Source organism: Homalodisca vitripennis, chromosome 5 (assembly GCF_021130785.1).
Source record: "Homalodisca vitripennis isolate AUS2020 chromosome 5, UT_GWSS_2.1, whole genome shotgun sequence".
Taxonomy (NCBI): domain Eukaryota; kingdom Metazoa; phylum Arthropoda; class Insecta; order Hemiptera; family Cicadellidae; genus Homalodisca; species Homalodisca vitripennis.
In genome coordinates this window covers 139,994,196-140,013,508 of record NC_060211.1, presented here as the reverse complement: position 1 = coordinate 140,013,508, position 19,313 = coordinate 139,994,196, and the positions used below count along the sequence as shown (strand labels likewise).

At 30.0% G+C, this 19,313-nt stretch overlaps 1 protein-coding gene across 1 annotated transcript in view; it reads right to left on the bottom strand.

Annotated features, from left to right (window-relative positions):
* Positions 1-19,313, bottom strand: part of LOC124362934 (perlucin-like) — a 275,641-nt gene that overhangs the window by 122,985 nt on the left and 133,343 nt on the right. The gene's annotated exons all lie outside the window — the stretch shown is intronic.

The window sequence follows — 19,313 nt, the reverse complement described above, 5'->3', positions numbered from 1 at the left end:
ATAAAATACAAAGCAAAAACAATCTTCAACCAAAGGAATATTAACTGCCAGTATGGTTATTATTTATCCATGACAATTTTGTTTGTTAAACTACGTGCTACTCATATACTAAATGTTATATTATTACGTGACTTATACCTCACGATAAGCAATGTGGAATAGATACGAGACTAAAGTTTTATACCCATCTTGAGCTTTACTTATACTAGTTTTTTTATTAACCCCCTTCGTCTAACTGAGGATTCCAGTCCCATATTAGAAATTTTCCTTGTTGTCTTGTCGAATAAAAATATACATACTCAGAATTAAGAAACCCGCTTTAGTTAAACCGTGTCTTCTTCCGGTCGTTTATTTTAATTAAGGCTTAACATTTTTCTCGGTGCTTTATAGCCCCGATAAAAAACGATATTCGTATGTGGCTATCATAAATGTAATTTGCGACAAAAAGCATCTACTTTCGACTCTTGAAATTTATTTATGGTATAAGACATTTCCAGAGCCATTGTTGAGTTTGCCTTGTTACCTAACTCAAATCTGTTTTAAGTATATAGTGTAAGTTCTTAATAAGTCTGTACAATGTTCAAAACAAGGATTTGAGTTAAAAAAATGTTTTTGGAAAGAATAAATTGGTGAGGCATGTTATTGTCTATTTCGCATTATCCCTTAAAGGTACTATTTGAATGCCATATCACAACGGCAAGGCAGATCACCAGTTTAGAGAAACTTATGTAAAAAAATTCATAACTTTGTTCATTAAGGTTAGTTTTATAAAAGTGTTAAATAGTATTTAAATTGTGCATTAGATATTTGTAATTTATGACTGGCACAATCTGGAATAAAAGTAAGATTATTGATGCCATAATATTTAAAATGTATTATGGATATTCTCATTGTAATGTGTCAGCGCCATGTTTCACAAGATAAACCAAGCGGTTTTTTTAAAATGGAGCTTAACTGAGCAATAGAATAACCGTAAGATTTTTTTATACCATAATATTTACCATGTAACCCTTTATGGAAATACTTCCATTTGTGAAGCAAAGGCATTGCGAAGCGACAAAACATTAGTTTTGCATGTAATAAATACAATGAATAAGTATTAGAGTATTAGAGTTATATTAAATGATAGCCGCTGAAAATATTTATTCTAGAAACTATCAAAAGAAAGTGGTACTTAAAACTAGTTTAAATTCTAATACAATAGAAAACTCAACGAGAATGTATGGTTTAAGCAATGTACAGAGTGTCAGGAACCAAGCTAAATGCATCCTATGGTACAAGAGTACATAACTGCTCATAAATAATATTTAATTTGTTTATTTGGCAACATTATTCAGTTGTTAAATTGTTATGTATTTTAAAGTTATTCTGCGACAAGACTAAAGACACTGCGTGGCCCGTGGCGTTTAATGACTAGAACACGGCCAATAATATTTTATATATTTATGGTAAATTAACTTTTGTTTGAATTACTTTTAAAGTATTCATTAGTAGTCTTTCATATTCAAAGTATGTATAGATTTTATTCCCACAGAATAAGAAATTTACATGTGAAATATTTCCCCTAGTGTTTGTTTGACTGAGCTATAAACATCAAATATCCATCCAGCTAACAGTTCTACATCAAAAGTATATTTTCTCTTTGCGTAATATTGAATGTCTTAAACTGTTTAATACTAGTGAGTAAAATTTAAATGTATGATCAATATATATGCAATAATGAAAATTTTAAAAAGCACAATATTCATTGAACAAAAAGATAAATAACATACTATTTTTTTATTGTGTATTATATTGTCGAAAAAATACCATTAAAAAACTCAATTTAATCATTAAACCAGTTTAATATATCATGAAACTGCTTGTACAAATCCGATTAAAGAACGAAAAATAAATTACACCACTGTAGAGACTCAATGAATATGCAAAACAAATCAACGTACGAAATATTTCATTGACCATAGGAGCGGTCGTTTTCGTGTGCTGCTTCAATGTGTTATACGAGTATATTACAGTCGAATAACATTCTTTCTCTCTCATTGACTGACACTAACTACAACAAAGTTTTTAGCGAGTTTCTTTGTGTAAGCATTAAGTCTTTTCACCTTCATACGTAAACATTTATTTTTCTATAACTGTGGTATATGTAAAACAATATACTGCAATCAGAAAACTTTGTATATAATTTATTTGCAACTTGGGATATTCAATGTTCTTTAATAATTGGCAGGGATGGAAAAAATAAATTTATGTCTATATATCTGTCTGTCAGCCCTGTAAAACTAACAGACGTATACTTATATTTATTTATACAAGATAACTAGCTTTATTTATGTATGAGGGCCAGTGAGTCCGTTTAGTAATGGTGCAGGTCACACCATGAGATTTCGTTTAGCGTTAGCAAATAATCTTACATTGCTCTTACAAGTGGCTATTATGGTAACGAAAGGTTTGAAAATAAATTAATGTGTAAAGAAACTTAGGATAGCCATAATAGACTAAAAAATGTGAAATATCAGTACATATAACCTATATTGTAACAATGTATACATAATTTTATAGTGACTTGTTTTGTAACATTTCGGAGGACAAAAATGTAGACGTAACACGGGGCAAACTATCTTACGAAGATTTCATCTATAGGCTTAAAATTTTGTATAAAATTTTATTTATTAATATAGAATTCTATGATGCATACGAAATTACGTAATTGAGCTAAGCGTCTTTGAAACCTAATTATGCTGAAAACAATGTCTCTTTCATCTAGTATGGATAGTAAATATTCTTTTCCATTTCTTGTCGATTGGCTTACCTTCTATTAATGCAATGCTGACGATGTTGGCGGGAGTATTATTACCACCATTAAGTATACATAAATTATTTATGAATAAACCTTTTATCTTTGAGCTTCAAAACAAAATATATTTAATAGCAAATAAATATATGAAAAGAATGATAATTTTATATATAGAATAGATTTAAAAAAATAATATGCTGTTAGTACTTTAATTGATACACTAGTTATCTATTATTATAAATATGTAAAAAAGTAAAAACATGAATTAGTAGTTCTTTTAAACATTAAATTTTTTCTAGTTTCATACATAAAAGCCCAACGATCAGACGTATACATAGTAGTGCAGTCACTCTGAGACAACTATATACAGTACTTTATGTGTGTGTGTAACGTTAACTGAATCTGATATTATTTATTTATGTGTCTCACGGTTGGTTTATAGCCAACAAATGTGGTTTGGACTAAAAATATCTTTACATATTTATAAATATTTTGATCCCAATTTTAGTTACTAATAAAACTACTAATCTTGACAATTGATTTCTCTTTCAGGAAAATTTTAATATCGATTTAAGAAAACCAAATCGTGTACTTATAAAGTCAAAACTGGTCCAGTCTCTTAGACTAGTAGGATTTTAAAACTTGAAATCAGATTATTATTACTAGCACCTACATTACCATTATTTATTAATTTGTTATCACTATTATTTTCCAAAATAGTATAAGTTTCTTTATTTTGACGTATATTATCACCCTCATTGAGAATGAAGCTATATGTGCTACATCCTGGTCGGCCTATATTTAAAACGTAAATTAAAAGTATGTACATTTTATGCTCCTTGTAAATTTAAAACTTTATAGTTTAAAATATTACTATGTTTTACAGTATATAGTAGAACTAAATTATTTAATATACAATGATCAATCTACAAATACTATCTAAGAATAAAACACTTGCTGTACTACAGCGAGGACAAGTACATGACTAACCTGGACCCTGAGATATTACACAAACTGTAAGTCCCTTTATTTACTACCCGACACCATATTGTAACTTTGAAAAATTAGTTTTCTTACACGTAGTTTGATTGTTTGATAAAAAAAACGTGAACATCCCTTTTTTTAAAATTGCCAGATTTAAAAATGATAGGAGACAAAACTGTAATATTGTAGTAAACTATATTTTAACGGTTAAAAAATATTACCAAATTTAATATTGTGTTTCATATTTCTATAAGATTAAAAAGAGATGTATATAAGCGCTGTGGAGTTGCAGAGAAGGAAATTTATCTTTATGAAGGACTAGCTGTTTTTCCCCCCGGCATAAGTACTTCTAGTTCTAGTCAATTATATTTCCAACGACGAAGTAAGATTTACCTGGTTGCGACTATAAAAAATATTTGTCAATTGTATATTTATAGTAATTATAAACGTAAATGTAATTTATTATAAAGTTTTCCAATAGCTAAGCTTTAATTTAGACCAGATATTTGTTTGTAAGATAAAAATACACCAAAACAAAGGGCCTTCAAATAATGTGTGGCTATTTACGAGTACTTAGAAAACTGTATTGTGATTGTATTTTATAATGAACAGGCGCTTTGATAAGCGCCCTCTGCTGGTTCATCAATGGGCATAGCGTAAAAACCTTCAACGTGGAAAATATACATACATACATCGCAATATTAATAATTAATATTTAAATAGTTTCGAAGTATACAGGACACACATATACATATTTATTTATTTACCTATATATAAATATATATATATATATATATTAATATATATATTATATATATATATATATATATATATATATATATATATATATACTAGCAGACCCGACAGACGTTGTCCTGTACACACGTCTTTAATGCGAAAATTTTAAACTTTGATTAATCTGTAACAATCTGGGCTGTTTTGATAAAAATGTCTATTAAAAAGTTATTACAATATCTAACTTCATCACATGTACATTTAATCACACGTCGACCAACCGATAGTGTGTGAGTATAGACATGAGTGATGTGAAATGTAGAGGATGTTTTAAATGAAAACTTACTTAATCTGAAGGTATAAAAGTTGAAACAAAACGATTTTATAACAGGTATATTTTTTTCAATTTACAACTTAATTTATCGTAATGCTATTGAATGTACAATATTTTTTGTTAATCCTTCAGGAATGTACATAAACAAATTAGATGGTTTTCCGATAGGGCTGAAGTATAATAAGTGGCCTCCATCACATCGAATTATTGATATTTCTGAATAGTCTATCTAAACTACCGAATTTCATTATAGTTATTTAAAATTACAGTATAGTATCGAAACTGGCCAACAGAATTTAATTTATCTAAAATACTAAATAAGTATTCCGTATAGGACTGAAGTATAATAAGTGGGCCACCACCACAATCAAATTATAGATATTTCTGAATAGCCTATCTAAACTACTAAAATGACGAACTGAATTAAGTTTATAGTTATTTAAAGGCTGAATTATAATTAGCGGCCAACATCGCAATCAAATTATTGATATTTCTAATTAGCCTATCTAAACTACCGAATTTCATTATCTTTATATTTATATTTCTTGTGTGCGTGTGTATGGAGCTGAACTCCTCCTAAATGAGTGGACCATCTTGGAATGTTTTACATTGTATCCACCAGCAGAATGCGCTACGATCACAGTTTCAAATGTTTTCTATTTAAATTCCAGATTTTCCTGACAGTTTGTGCTGGCTATCAAATATGTGTGTTGTTTTGTAACATCGTTGTAATTATTGTGGTGAGTGCTAATTGTAATATTACATTGATAGAGATTGAATATGTTTGAAAGTATATAAAAAAACTATAGTTATATATTGAAGTTATTGAACTAATTTTGAAAATTTATTGAACGAAGTGAGTATATTGGTCGCATAACCTAAGTAGCATACAAATCAAAAGGTTGTGTTAAATATTGAATTATGAATGAACTTATTGAATATGTAATTTTAATTAAGTAAGTACTTCTAGATAAAAATGTATAACAACGTAGACTACGGTATCTAAAATATTAAATAAGTATTCCCTATAGGTCTGAAGTACAATAGGTGGCCACCATCACAATCGAATTATTGATATACCTGAATAGCCTATCTAAACTACTAAAATGACGATCCGAATTAGATTATAGTTACTTAAAGGCTGAAGTGCAATAAGCGGTAAAAACCATCTCAATCGAATTATTGATATTTCTGAATAGCCTATCTAAACTACTAAAATGACGATCCAAATTAGATTATAGTTATTTAAAGCCTGAAGTATAATAAGCGGCCACCATCACAATCAACTTATATTGATATTTCTGATTAGTTCTATCTAAACTACTGAATTACATTATAGTTTTTTACAATTACAGTATAGTATTCGAAACTGGCCAACAGAATATAATTTATATCTATACTAAATAAGTATTCCCTATAGGTCTGAAGTACAAACAACTACTGAATTTCATTTATAGTTACTTTTAAATTACAGTATAGTATCAGAAACTGGTCAACAGAATTTAATTTAAAACCAATTCCTACATTATTAACAATAGTTATTGACACATGTGATTCTCTATTAATTTAATATTACAATTAGCACTCACACAATAATTATACGATGATAAAAAAACAACACACAAACTTGATAGCAGCACAAACTGTCGGGAAAACCTGGAATTAAAATAGAAAAACATTTGAAACTGCGATCGTAGCACATTCTGCTGGATCCAATTTAAAACATACCAAGATAAAAAACAATTTATTTATAAACAAAAATTAACTGATCAATCGCTGCACACTTAATATTTACGAATTTCAGTTAAAAGTGTATTTTACTAAAACTGCCAATTTTATATCTGGATAACCTCTATTGATATTCCTGATTAGCCTATCTAAACTACCGAATTTCATTATAGTTTATTTAAAATTACAGTATAGTATCAGAAACTGGCCAACAGAATTTAATTTAAAACCAAATTCCTACACTATTAACAATAGTTATTCACACATGTGATTTGTATGCTACTTAATTTGAACTTATCTGACCAATTTTGACTGCAGATTAAAAATGTAAATTACAAAAAAATTATTTTAAATTCATTAGTTTAAAACTTGATTATCTAAAATGTTAACAATAGTTATTCACACATAGGAACACAAACCTTTTTGATTTGTATGCTACTTAGGTTATTTGAGGTAATGCGACCAATAATCTCTATTATTAATGTACTATTTACAATTTTAGCACTCACAACAATAATTACACGATGTTTTTATTTTTTATTTTCTTCTTTTTGCCTGTTGGCTTTTATAAACTCTTATAACGCGGCCACGTAGTACACTTTTTATTACTTCATTCTATTATATTTTAATGTTATTTGCCGTATTTACTTTTGAAACATGAACCTTTACAAAACAACACACACACACATTGATAGCAGCACAAACTGTCAATTTCAGTTAAAAGCTAAAAACTTCCAATTTTATATCTGGATAATCTCTATCCTCCAAAGTGAGTACAGAATATATTGACATAAGAAGTGGTGTTATTTTTTATATGTTTATGCTTACTCAATGCCTTTCAAGACTATTATTGATTAAATTTATTGTGTTGTAATATTATAATGTTTACATAGTACAATTGGTGAAAATTTAACTTCGCAATCTGCGTTAGACTACTGATCAAGCACCTTATAATAATGTAATCTAAATGTAAACAAATGTTTCTGCCTCTTTGGTGAACTTCAGCTGAAAATATTCACAGCTGTTAAGTATCAGTTCACTTTGTATTACGTGTTTGTAGCGCAGTCTGTCGTATCCAATATAAAACACTGTAACATCAACAACAGTTTATAATTAAAAATTTAATTATATTTGACTGAATATATAACTATAATGAAATTCAGTAGTTTAGATAGACTATTCAGAAATATCAATAATTCGATGTGATGGAGGCCACTTATTATACTTCAGCCCTATCGGAAAACCATCTAATTTGTTTATGTACATTCCTGAAGGATTAACAAAAAATATTGTACATTCAATAGCATTACGATAAATTAAGTTGTAAATTAAAAAATATACTTGTTATAAAATTAGTAATTTAAAAATTACAGTATAATATCGGAACTGGCCAACAGAATTTTAATTTAAAACCAATTCCTTACAACTATTAACAATAAGTAGTTATTCACACATGTGATTTGTATGCTACTTTCTTAATTTGAACTTATGTGACCAATTCTGACTGCAGATTAAAAAATGTAAAATTTACAACAAATTATTTTAAATCCAATTAGTTTTAAAACTTGATTTATATAAACTGTTAACAATATTCACACACATAAACACAACCTTTTGATTTTGTATGCTACTTAGGTTATTTGAGGTAGGCCTATGCGACCAATATACTCACTTCAATAAATTTGCAAAATGAGTTCAATAACTTTAATAAATAACTAATAGTTTTTTATGCACTTCAAACATTTTCAATCTCTATTAATCTTATAAATAAAAAATGAATGTCGAAATGTGTTGGTAAGCGCTAATCTCGATAACGGCTGGACCTATTTGGTTAATTTCTTTTTGTAAAATGTCCCTTGAAATCCAAGGAAGGTTGTTATGAAGAAAAGATAAAGAAAAGTTTCCTGGAATATTTTGGAATTTCAGAAAAATTGTAGTTTTTACGTTTTGTAATTCAAATTAAACTGGCACTAAACAGCTGTTGACCTTCAGCTACAGTTCGACAAATTGGCTGAAACATCTGTTTACATTTAAAATTGATTATTATTAAGTAAACAGTGCTTGATCAATATAGTGTAATGCAGATAGTAAATAAAAAATAATATATAAATTTTACTCCAGATTGCGCCAGTGACGGATTTAAATAATCTAATGCATTTTAAATACTATTTAAACAATGTTATGTTACAAACCTTAATGAACAAAGTTATGAATGTTTTTACATAATTTACTTTAAACAGGTGGGCTTCCTTTACACTGTGATATGGCATTTTAACAGTGGCTTATGGGAAAGCAGAGAAATGAATACTAAACATGCCTGAACGATTCATTCTTTCCCTAGCTACAGTCCAAAAATAAGAGTAACGGAAAACTTTAATAACGATTATTTCGGAATGTTGCATAACTTTATTAAGAATATTCCTCTTATACCGAAAGTACATATGAAGTAGGTAGGACTTCCCCCTAGGATCGTAATAGGCTTTTCAGTCCTACTTATGTGTGTATTTTCTTCATCAGAACAAGGCAAACTCAACTATGTCAACACGATTTTGACCAAAATAGATTTCCGAGAACTAGATAATCGAACGTATATAGTATTTTGATCGAGGCGCAATATGGCAAGCTAAACTGTGACATAGTAGGTAAGTGAATTTAAACGGTCTTAAGTAGGCACTTTTTAACCGAAGTAGGCATCTCGGTCCTACGTAAGTATATATTTTTTCTTCGTCAGAACAACAAGGCAAACTCTACTATGGTGCTGGAAATATCTTAGACCTGAAATATATGACAAGGATTGGAAATATACGCTTTTTTGACAGAAGTAAGTTTCTAAGACCTGTGTGATCCCAGATTTTTGTTTTCTTGATCGGGGATGACAAGGCAGATTCACTATGACGTTATGTATATAATTAATTGAAAACCGGAAATGCCCCTACACGTGCCAAACATGATATAATAATTAAGTAAAACTCTGATACTATTTACTATGAACTTAAATGATATCTACCTAATGTATGCCTATTTACGTTTTTAAATTTGTATAGGACTCCCATCATATTACACCATAATTGCTTTTAACTAAGTAATATAAGCACTTCGGTTCTAAAGATTGCGTGCGAAAAGCCGCGCGGGGGTAACAGCTTGTGTATTATAACAATTAGCACTCACACAATAATTACAGAATGTTACAAAACAACGCACAAATTTTGATAGCAGAACAAACTGTCGGGCTGGAATTAAAATAGAAAAACATTATGGCTGTGTTGTAATATTATAATGTTTACGTAGAACAATTGGTAAAACTTCATCTTTGCAATCTGCATTACACTAATGATCAAGCACTTTACACATTTAAAATATGAACTTTCTAAATTTTAAATGTGAACAAATGTTTCTGCCTCTTTGATGAACTTCAGCTGAAAATACGAGGGTTGTTCAATAAAGACTGAGACTGTGTCTATAAAAACATTTATTATTTAATTCTGATCTACATCAAATTTTTCACCTTCAAAGTATTCCCCATTAAGTGAATTGCACTTGTCCCAGCGCCTTTGCCATGCCTGGAAAACGTTAGAGAAGCCATCCTTTGACATGTTCTTCAGGATCGCCTCCAAAGCTTTACTGCATCCTGTTCCGAATCAAAACGACGTCCCTTTAATTCCTTTTTTTGCAGTAGGAAACAAAAAAAAAGTCACAGGCGCAAGGTCAGGACTATAAGGTGGGTGGGGCACGACCTTAATGTTTCGTTTGGCCAAATATTCTGTCACCACGTGTGCAATGTTAGGCCGCGCATTGTCGTGATGAAGTTTTCCAGTTTCCTCGAAGTTCTGGACGCTTTCGAGAAAATGTGATCATTCATTAATGTAGCTAAAACTTCTTTGTAATAGTCTCAATTGATTGTCTGTCCACGTGGAACTGAATGAGTGTACACCATTCCTTTATAGTCAAAAAAAAGTAATGACCATTACTTTGTTTGCAGATTTGGTTGCCCTAGCTTTCTTCGGGCGACCTTCATTTTTTTCTACCCACTCAGTGCTTTGGTTTTTCATTGCAGGGTCATACTGATAAACCCAGGACTCATCAGCAGTGATTACACTCTTCCACCAATCCCTATCTTCTTTAACGAACCGCTTCCACTCAAGGCAAACATCGACACGGTTTTTGTTTTTGTTCAGGTGTGAGTAAACGAGGAATCCAAACGAGCACACACTCTAGACATGTTAAGATTGTCTTTTAAAATTGTGTGAGCACTACCTACCGATATGTCAAGGAGTTCAGCAATCTGTCTGACGGTCAGACGTCGGTCGGTTTTGATCATTGCCGCTACTGTATTGATGATTTCCTCAGTGAGAGCAGTAACTGGGGCACCATCTCCTCCCTGCAACTCTGGGTCCTCTCTTCCCTCCTTAAAAACTTTGAACCAGCGAAAACAGGAAGCACGAGACATTGCGTCATCCCCAAAAGCTTGCTTTATGTCTTCATAAGTGTTAGTCGCAGTTTTGTTGTGTCTAACACAAAAACTTAATCGCATATCGTTGTTCACGCAAAACTGGACATGATAAAACGTTGAAGGCGGCACTTACCAAGCTGATGTTCAAATGAGCACTGATGGCTTTGTGATAGAGATAAAGCAATTCAATGTCTGTTGGTAAACAATAGGGTCCAAAGGTATTGGAAAAACCTGGCATCATGTCTTATCAGAGCAGTATGGGGGAAATCCCGAGCCCAGTCTCAGTCCTTTATTGAACAACCCTCGTATTCACAGTTGTTTAAGTAACAGTTCACTTTGTATTACGTGTCGTGGCGCAGTCTGGCGGATCCAATGTAAAACACTCCACCATCAACAACAATTTATTATTAAAAAATTAATTAAATAAACTATTAAAATTGGACCGAATTATGAATCTAAACCATTCTCGGATCCAACTGAAGACACACAAAAAAGTTTCATTAAAATCGGTCCACCCGTTTAGGAGGAGTTCATTAATATACACACACGCACACAAGAAATATATATATATATATATAAAGATAAAATCTTCAATAAGAATCCTTCAAATGTATTAAACAGTTTCTGTATTTCGGCTTAAGCCGTCTTCAGAAAATTACAAAAATATAAATATAGCTATAATAACAGAATAAACATAAAACATCAACACAGACAATTAAAATTAAGAATTAATTATGTACAATGGTAAACATTTGATTTAATTTTATAAATTCACTTTGTTGACTAAGTCACCTTAAATTTAATCCACTTGGAAATTTTGATTTAGTGATGAGTTGATGGGCTTGTTCCATGGTTCTCAGACTGTGTGTACATAAAACTTTCTGCTATTTTTCTAATTGGTTTCACTGAAAAGTTTTCTTCAAAATTTAAATTATGTATTAAGCCATGTGCCACTACAGGTTGCTCTGTCATTTTATGTTTATATGCATACCTGTGCCCAGTCATCCTTGTTCTAAGGGAAATTATCGTTGAACCAATATAATCTTTAGAGCATAACTTGCACTGAATTTGGTAAACAATATTTTTTGATTCACATGTTGTCTTCAAATATACTGTATTATTTTTGTGTAGAACTACTTGTAAATGTTTTTGAAGTAGAGCAAATGTTGCAAACTAAACACCTGGGTTTATTGCAAGGATGTGACCCAACTATCATGTTTTCTTGGTCTTTGTGCTTAAATAATTTTGGATGGACTAAAATATCTTTAAAAACCGGTGGTTTTCTAAATCTTATTTTTGGAATGTATTTGAAAATGTTTTTAGTTGAAGCACAGCTGTCCAATAAAATGTATGCTACTCAAAGTATATTTTTAACTTTATAAAGTCCTGGGTGGTATTTTGTTAAAAACTTTTATTATGCAATCTTTTAAGTCTATCATTTAGAAGGCTGGAACAAATTTTCCTTTAACTACTAAAGCGCTAAACAATTTGTCTTTGTATGATTTTCCGTCCGAAGGATATCCTAAGAAGACAGTCAGCTGCAGACTTAATTTTTTTTAAATAAAGCCGAGTACCATACGAGGCATACTTCAATCGAATTTTAATTAAGTCCAACATATTAGTTTCGTAGGAATACTTGCTTATGCGTGTAAATCTATGATACGGTAACTGACCTTTAATATTTTTAATAGTAACTTGAGAAGAGTTATTAACAAAGCTGAGGACTGGGATAAAGGAAGGAGATAATATGTATAAAGTAAGAAATAAATCGATTTTTTTATGGGCCATTGAATTATCTGTGACATATCTGATAGTCATTTTTTATTCAAGTGAATAATGATAATTTATTTTGACCTAAGTAGTACTTACATCCAAACTGTATTCGTTTATTTTTCTTGTAAGGTCAATTGTTAAATTGAGAAGTTATTTTTTATATAGAACACAATACTGTAGTATTACCAATAAGTATTTTAGCATTATAAAGCATACATTAACTTTATGTTCAATTGTTTATTGGTTTTCTGTTATTATTTGATGATAAGAGACCAAAATATATTACAAAACTTAAAATGTTATTCCTATAATTAATATGATATTATAAACTTCAAATGTCTTGAAAAAGATTATAATATAATAATTGCATAAAGGGAGTTCATTGAAAAGTTTAGGGCGGTTTCTTACCGTTGATGAAAGTGGAAGATAATTCGACTGTAATCTAGAACAAAACGATGCAGCACTCGGAAAGAGACCGCTCTGTTGGACAACGAGACGTTTTGTACGCGATTTCGTTCTCCTAACTCGAGTATTTCCTTTTTCCTTACATTCTGGTTTTTAATTATGTCATCGTTTAAAAAAATCTATATATATATATATATATATATATATATATATATAGTATATTAATTAATTGTATATACGTCCGGTAGAAAAATATACAACCGTACAAATTTAAAGAAAATTAATTTTACAATCTCCATTCAAACATAAGAGAAATTGTGTCAGACTACTTAGTTTTGGGACATACAATATTATAGAAACCATTTTTGTATATGTACAAAAGAAGTTTGATTAAAATTAAGATAAATTTAAAAACATTTTTCCCGAAAGATTTTGTTTTATTATTGAAATAATTTTTTGAAGTATGTCAGGTTTTATACCAGTTTTCAAATAATAAAATTTCTCACAAAGTTCTAAGGGTACCACAATACAAGTGTGCGCAAAAGCCAAATTTTGTAATCTTCTGTTCAAATGATTAACTTTACGACAAGTTCCATTGATCCTATGGATAAATATCACATATTGAAATTTAGGGAGAGAGAGAGAGAGAGAGAGAGAGAGAGAGAGAGAGAGAGAGAGAGAGAGAGAGAGAGAGAGAGAGAGAGAGAGAGAGAGAGAGAAAGAGAGAGACGTAATAATAACTGGTATTTATTACCTGGTCGGGCTGTATCACAACAAATGGCGGCTTATGCCTTCAACTTGTGCCTCTTGGGTGACAGAGGCACGAAGTTCATTACATGTTATTTATACCAAAAAACTTCCTACCTTTTTAAATTGTTATCGCATATTATTTTATCCTTTGTTAACACGACACTTTACAGTTTATATCAAAAACCAATGTAATAAATAAAATCATAAAAATAAAAAAAAATAAAAAAATAATGTAATAATAAAACTTTCAGATAAATCTGGTATGGAGATTTGCATCATCATAAAACACACTGTTGCTCATAAAGAATATAAACTTCATGCAAAATTATTTCGTCTGTTTGTTTGCCTGCTTTCGAGACATTGTATGCACAGAGAGATATTACACTTCTCCAGCGCCTCAAATAGTGGGCATCGCTACTATTCTATCATTCAAATGTAAAATGAAATTCAAAATTAGCTTGGTTCTATTTTATTCCAAGTTTTAAACATTACATGAGAAGAATGTGCGATTATATTTTAGAAGTAAAGTTTAGTTTCTAATGCTGTTTAAAATAGTACTCGCAGTACGCTTAATGAATGCAGTTGAAATTTGAGAGTCTGGCTCTTTCTTAATGTAAAAACTCACCAACTATATGAGTCTGAACTTTAGTATAACATTTCTGGGTAAGAGGATCGAAAAAGACAACTACCTGTTCTCTCTCATCATGGATTATTATCTTCTTGACTACTATTTCGGTTATCTATAATTTGTATAAGTTGATCTAAATAAGCTGTAAATAAATAAAAATAGATTTCATTGTATTGGTAACCCATATACGTTGTAAAGTAATTGTTGGAATACCAATATAGACTACCTGCATATGCACTGCTGAACCATCTAACCCTCAAAGATTAATTGGAAAACAGAACTAGCTGAATTTGTATTAAATACAAATTAAATTACTCATAAATAGGAGTTTTATAAATATATATTAAAATTGAATTTTGATTTTCTTTTAGTTTGTATATATATTATGGGATTTAGTAAAACAAGAAATAATAATTTTTATGTGAAAAATTAAAAATACAAATAATCGGAACAACATATTGAGTTTATTTAGTCACCTATAATTTATATACCGCTTTGCACCATAAATATCATAAGGGCATGTAAGAAATCTATGGATTTCTACGTATTACATTTAGTAAGATTTTATAATAAAATGGTTCAGTAAAAAATCAAGTGACTACATTTTTTAGACCTAACAATTTAAGAATTAAATGAAGTAAAAATATTGCAAAAGCAGTGTATATGTGGAGGAGGTCCTCTTTAATATGTAGGCTACTGCTATTTAAGGTAAGACGTAACCAATCTGTAATGTATAGATAGATTAGAAATAATTCACATTGAGTTCAATATCACTAAACTCGTTATATTCGTAACTACTATAAGTAGATTTTCGACTTGATATCTCAGGAATTTTTTGCTTTGCATTGTATTTTCGCTTGTTATCACAAAAGATTGTCATAGAGGACTCTTAAAATATAATAATATATGTACAATAATGCATATTTTCTATACTATAAAAGCAAATAAGGTATATAAAAAAATAGAGAATTAATTAATGTATCGATAAATTCAATTATTTAAGGAAATGGATTATTTTATTTTTCGTCCTCTTAGTGTGTCTACATAGTCATATTGTCTCTAAAATATAGTGACACATAGAAAGGAATCACTGACATTTCCTTTTATATAGGCGAAGTTGATTTCGATGATGGTATATGTCACTTTATGGGATTTTGTTGAGTATTTGTGAAAATTTTTACATTGATACGGACAACCATGATAGCAACAAAAAAACACTAGAAAAAGAATTAATCAAGCAAATCAGCAAAGTATTTCTTGCCTTAAAGAAATATCTGAACTTACTGTACAAGTATAAATGATTTTGTCATAACTATATATACAGGGTGTCAATTAAGTCTGGAACCGGCCTTCCCAACTCTCAAAAGATTACAGATAATGAAATACCACTTGCGTTTATCAATAGTATACTAAAAAATGTACATGTTTAAGTGATTTCCTGGTTTTCATCACATCAGGGGGACGTCCCACTGAAAATCTTAAATGCAAGCATAGGTCGAGTAGTACATCAAATTAAAGGGCTATGTGAGTGGAACACAACGCCACAAACCAGACCTCAAAAGGTTGACCCTTTAATTTGATGTACTACTCGACCTATGCTTGCATTTAAGATTTTCATGACTTCCTCAGTGGGACGTCCCCCTGATGTGATGAAAACCAGAAATCACTTAAACATGTACATTTTTTAGTATACTATTGATAAACGCAAGTGGTATTTCATTATCTGTAATCATTTGAGAGTTGAGAGGCCGGTTCCAGACTTAATTGACACCCTGTATATATAGCTTTAAGATATAATTTAACTACATAGTATTGACTGAAGCTTGGTGTAGTTACGACAGCAATATTGTGATTATCAGTGGTTATAATGATGGTCTCACACCAATATCAACCAAGATTATGGACTTGTCGGTAATTTCGTCAACATTATCATTGGACCGGTCATGGATGCAAATGGTTTGCGTTGTAATGTAGTTTTCTACTCCACTCTGTCGCGCTTTATTGACACTTAATGAATACTATAAAGCGAAGAACTCAACTAGACACTTAATATTATATTGCAGGTGACTTTACCTGCAACTTTATTTAATTTATTTATTGAAGTGAACAAACTCTAACTTTATTTAGAATCCTTCAGTCTCATGAAAGAGTTATATTTTATAACAAACTCTCAGAATATATTAAATAACAAACTAATTATTTAATACAAACCTAAAAAAAAAAAAAACTGGCCACGTTATACAAACAGTAGTCGATTTAATGGGATAAAAAATATAAATAATTAAAATTGACTTTTACCAAATACAATTTTACAAGTAAAACTATATTCAATTATTGGGCTACATCTAATATAATACTCAGTTTAAGTATGTTTAATGTTATTTATTTCTTTTGGGTAAGATATTAGAAGAAAATACGTCTATTTTATACTTTATTTATAAATTTACATAAATAACACTACACAATGTTGTCATACACTAATAAAATATGGGTATTTGTCGTTATTATTAGTTCACTAGGTTATTTAAGTGCCGACGTGGAACGCTATATTGATGTTCTGTTTGACGTGAGATATGTTACGTATCAGTAAGCTCACACGTCCATCTAATAACTTTAGTGTTAATATACTATTAGTTTCCATGCGTACTAAATTGACTATACAATCTTACGTTTTACAAACATGAAGTAAAATTAGTAAATGATAAAACAGATGAATTAGAAAACAAATAACGTAATAAAAAGTATGTTTTTGAATATATTAAGAATCATATATCTACATAAAGTTAGAACTACATAAAATTAGTACATAGGGTGTACTGATTTTATGCACACTGTAGGAATCTTGGAAAGTCTAAGAGATACAACTAATATTAAATGATCACACTTGTGCGTATTAACAATACCTTTAAATTAATGTGGCAAATTCATTATTAGTTGATTCAGTCTCTGATTGCATTCAAAAGACTATTTTTTGGTCAAAATATTTAAACATTTGCATTACTCTTATCCGTACTTATACTCAAAGGTATTTAGCATCAGATCAGCATTAAATTTATTCTAGTTTTTCATATTATAAAAAAACCTTATCTTGACCAGCAAGCAGAAGCGGTAGTGTTCGAGTTATTTTTTTAAGCAACAATAAATGTTTACTTAATCGAAACAAAAAGAGATTTTTACTGATTTCAAAATACCATATACGTTAAATTATCATCCTATAATTCACCAAATAATTCATAAATTACAATTTCCTGTGGTTGTGTGATGGTAATTTTTACTCTACTATACGCATAGTTGGCACAACCCACCGATAATTCACTGCACACAGTTCAGTAATCACACAGTAATCAGCAGTTTGGTAAAAATTAGAAATTAATGGACAATGTCAGTATAAAATTGAAACGTTAAGGGCATTAGTAAATGTCGAAGCCTATAAATACGAGTAATCTTTATCTGTCTTGAAGTAGTGTAATCAGAACTTAGTTTAACAGCACATGTTATCCAAGCACTACCCAAGTCATTTCCAACTTGATACAAATTAATATAAAAAATTCATGATTGCTTAATAGTAAAACGTACAGATATATGTTAATATAATACTTATTGTGAAGTTTAAAAAAAAAAATATTTTCGAGTTAGATAAAATATGTATTCAAACACATAGAAAATACTGATAAATTATTGTTAAACTTTCTTTATAGAAAATGAATACTTTTAACAAACAAATTATTTTAATAAAATAATATATTCTTATTAATATTATCATATTTTTATAAGCTAAAAATCACAGCATTCAGATGTCTGTAATCACTCGACTTAAAAGAGATGTCAGAGTAAGTAGTGCTCATTCAACATATAGTTAATTTCTGATTGATATTTATACAAAGAAGTGTGATCACGTATAACTTTTTTCACCACATAAACTTAGGTCCAGCTTTGAAGGAAGCCATTTCTAACTTACGTACTAACTACTTTGATGTTTCTACCAAAACCACCAATAGCCGGGCTATCTTGCTGCTTGCAAGGAAATGACAAAATTGTATGGTTTTAATTGTAAGAGTATTACACGTTTTGAAATACCTCTAAACGGTAACCAAACATCAACGAAATCAGTTTAAAACTAGCCAATGGATGGTTCGTGAGAAATTTCACGTTTGAAAGTAGTCATTTCCTAAAACACTGCGATAAAATTAATGAAACAAATTAGTTAAAGGTATAATCCAATGGTTCATGTAGATCTTGTAGAAACCGTATTATCTCTTTAAAAGTATTATGGGCGAGAGCAGTTAGTACTCAGCAGGTGTGTAAGTTATCACCAAAACCGAATTGTTTAAGATTTGTGAAAGGGAAAATATTTAATACATCTATAAGATAGAGGAATAGAATACTAATCTCTGCACGCATTTATAAACAAAAAGAAATACTCATTTAAAACATCTTCTAGAATTATTGATTTCATAGTTATAATTAAAGTTTGTTTTCGTTAATATGGACAGATCTTAGACTGAGGAATGTTGGTCTCTCAATACATCGTACCACCCAAAAATGATAACTCAATAGAAAATTAAAAAGGTTAAATATAGGACTACTCACGGTAATGCAGATCTCAAGGTTAAACAATGTCTGCAACATGTATCATGCTGTGATGTGTAAGAGTCTTGATGAAATAATGTAAATAAATCATGTAACTGTTTTCGTTCGAGTGTGCACGTTTTCCTACGTCAAACTGCGT